We start from the raw sequence: 3,694 nt of genomic DNA, 5'->3' as shown, positions 1-3,694 counted from the left end.
TTAAGAATCCACCTACCAATGCAGGGGACACGGGTTCGAGCCCTGGTCTGGGAAGATCCCACATGCTGCAGAGCAACTAAGCCCGTGCACCACAACTACTGAGCCTGTGCTCTACAGCCCGCGAGCCACAACTACTGAGCCCGTGAGCCACTACCACTGAAGCCTGTGCGCCTAGAGGCCGTGCTCCGCAGCAAGAGAAGCCACCGCAGTGAGAAGCCCGCGCACCGCAACTAGAGAAAGCCCACGCACAGCAACAAAAACCCAACCTGACCAAAAATAAATTAATTAATTAATTTAAAAAAACAAAAACAGTGCACAAGGGCTCCCTTCTCTCTACAGATTCACCAACACTTCTTATCTCTTATCCTTTTTTTAAGATTTATTTATTTATTTTTGGCTGCATCGGGTCTTAGTTGTGGCATGCGGGCTCTTCATTGTGGTGCGTGGGCTTCTCTCTAGTTGTGCCGTGCAGGTTTTCTCTTCTCTAGTTGTGGCGCGCAGGCTCCAGGGTACATGGGCTCTGTAGTTTGCAGCACATGGGCTCTAGTTGAGGTGCACGAGCTCAGTGGTGGTGGCACGCAGGCTTAGTTGTCCCGCAGCATGTGGGATCCTAGTTCCCTGACCAGGGATCGAACCCGCGTCCCCTGCATTGTAAGGCGGATTCTTTACCCCTGGATCACCAGGGAGGTCCCCTCTTATCTTTTTTGATGATGGCTATTCTAACAGGCCTGAGGTGATACCTCATTGTGGATTTAATTTGCATTTCCTTAATGACTGGTGATACTGAGCATCTTTTCATGTACCTGCTAGTTGCAGATCTTCTTTGGAAAAATATCTATTTGGGTCCTTTGCCCATTTTTTAATTGGATTACTTGGTTTTTGGCTATTGAGTTGTATGAGTTCTTCATATATTTTGGATATTAACCCTTTATCAGATATATGGTTGCAAATATTTTCTCATTCATAGGCTGTCTTTTCACTTTGGTGATGGTTTCTTTTACTGTACAGAAACTTTTTAGTTTGATGTAGTCCCAGTTATTTATTTTTTATTTTTGCTGTTTGTGCTTTAGGTGTAATTTCCAAAACTTCACTACCAAGACCCATGTCAAGTAGCTTTTTTCCTATGTTTTCTTCTAGGAGTTTCATGGTTTCAGGTCTTTAATCTAATTTGAGTTAATTTTTTTTAAGAGTTTTGCTGATTTATTTATTTATTTATTTATCTTGGCTGCACTGCACGGCTTACGGGATCCTAGTTCCCTGACCAGGGATCAAACTTCCAATGCCCCCTGCAGTGAAAGTGTGGAGCCCTAACCACTGGACTTCCAGGGAATTCCCTCGAGTTAATTTTTGTGAGTGGTGTAAGATAGTCAAGTGCTATTTGAACATTGGGGTGCAGATATCTCTTTGACATAGTGAAAACTTTTTATTTTGAAATATTTCAGACTTACAGAAAAGTTGTAAAAGTAGTATATATAATTATCTTATTTTTCACCCAGATTCCCTATTGTAAATATTTTACCACATTTGTTTTATCATTTCCCCTCTCTCCCTTCTCCTCCTCTTCCTCCTCCTCCTCTCTTTTCTCTCACTCTCTTCATTTGTTTCTGAATCACACAAATTGTAGACATAGTGCTCCTCAACCCCTAAATATTTCAGAGTGTTTTTCCTGAAAACAAGGACATTCTCTTATATAACTATAAGACAATTATCAAAATAAGGAAATTAACATCAATGCGATACTACTATCTAATCTACATACCTTATTCAAATTACCAATTGTCTCACTAATGTCCTTTATTGCAAAAGAAAAATAAATGTCCAAGATCCAATCCAGGATAACACGTTGCATTGAATTGTCATGTCTCTTTTAGTTTCTTTTTTTTAAAATTGAGGTGAAATTCACATAACACTTTTAAAGTGAACAATCTAGTGGCATTTAGTACATCACAGTGCTCTGCAACCACCACCTCTATCAAGTTCCAAAGCATTTTCATTACTCCCCAATAAAACCCCATATACATTAAGCAGTATTTCCCCATTTGCCTCTCTTCCCCCTGCTAATACCTAGCCCCTGGCAACTACAAGTCTGCTTTCTGTCTCTGTGGATTTACCTATTCTGGACATCTCATACAAATGGAATCATACAATATGTGACCTTTTGTGTCTGGCTTCTTTCACTCAGCATAATGTTTACAAGGTTCATCCATGTTGTAGCATGTATCAGTACTTTGTTCCTTTTTGTGGCTGAATAATAATCCATTGCTTGGATATACTACATTTTGTTTATCCATTCATCTGTTGATGGACATTTGGATTGTTTCCACCTTTTAGCAATTGTGAATAGTGCTGCTGTGAACATATGTGTTCGAGGTTTTGTTTGAGCACCTGTTTTCAGTTCTTTGGGGTATATACCTGGGAGTAGAATTGCTGGGTCATACTAATTCTAATTCATGGTAATTCTATATTTAACTTTTTGAGGAACCACCAAATTGAGTTTCTTTTAATCTGGAAGAGTTCTTAGACGTTGTCATTCGTGACATTGGTATTTTTTTTAAGAGTACAGAGGGAATTCCCTGGTGGTCCAGAGGTTAGGACTCTGCATTTCCACTGCAGGGGGCATGGGTTCGATCCCTGGTTGGTGACCTAAGATCCCGCAAGCCATGCGGCACAGCCAGAAAAAAAAAAGAGTATAGAGTAGTTATTTTGTAGAGTGCCCCTCATTTTGGATTTGTCTGACGTTTCCACATGATTAGATTCAATCATGCATGTGGATGGGAATACCACAGAAGTACTTTGTGTCCTTCTCAGTGCATAATATCAGGAGGCACGTGATACCTATTTGTGCCATTACTGGTGATACTAACGTTGATCAATTGGTTAAAGTCTGCCAGCTTTAAAAGCAAATTGTTATATGTGCTTGTGATATGCCATGTATAATATGATACCACTAATATAAAGCTAAACCACCCCAAAACTTAGTCGCTTAAACCAACATTTATTTTGTTTGCTCAAAATTCTGTGGACAATTTGGACTAGACTTAACTGGGCATTTCTTCTACTGGTCTTGCCTAGGCTCACTCATGCTGTGGCAGTCAGCTGACCGCTTTGTAGGGGCTGGATGATTTAAGAGGACCTTACTCACATGTCTGGCAGTTGGCAGGCTGTCAGCCAGGCTGCCTAGATTTTCTTCCATGTGACCTCTCCAGAAGGTTTGGATCCATTCATATGATAGCAAGCTCTGATGTACAAGTGCTTTTCAAGCTTCTGCTTGCATCACATTTGTAGATATCCCATTGGCCAAAACAAATTACGTGGCCAAATCCAGAGTCAATGCAGGAGGAGACTCCCCAAGGGTGTGGATTCAGGGAGGCATGGTTCACTGGGGGCCATTGATCCGATATCTTCCATGACTACATATTTTTTAGGAATATATACATATGTAGTATAAATATCAAAACATGTATGGAAATAAGAAATACCAAAGGCTGAATAGTGGTTACCTCTGGGGAGGTACAAAGAGGAATAGGGAATGATAGGTACACATGATACATAAACTATAGCAGTAATGTTTTATTTCTTTAAAAAATAGGAAGGAAATTTGGCAAAATGTTAGTATTTAACAAACTGAGTTGTGGGTACATGGGTGTTCATTATGTTATTTTCTACCCTTTTTTTGTTTGCTTAGAGTATTTCC

Source organism: Balaenoptera physalus (genome assembly GCF_965194825.1).
Source record: "Balaenoptera physalus genome assembly, chromosome: X".
NCBI lineage: Eukaryota > Metazoa > Chordata > Mammalia > Artiodactyla > Balaenopteridae > Balaenoptera > Balaenoptera physalus.
The sequence above is the reverse complement of the archived record's forward strand: the minus strand, read 5'-3'. Positions refer to the sequence as shown.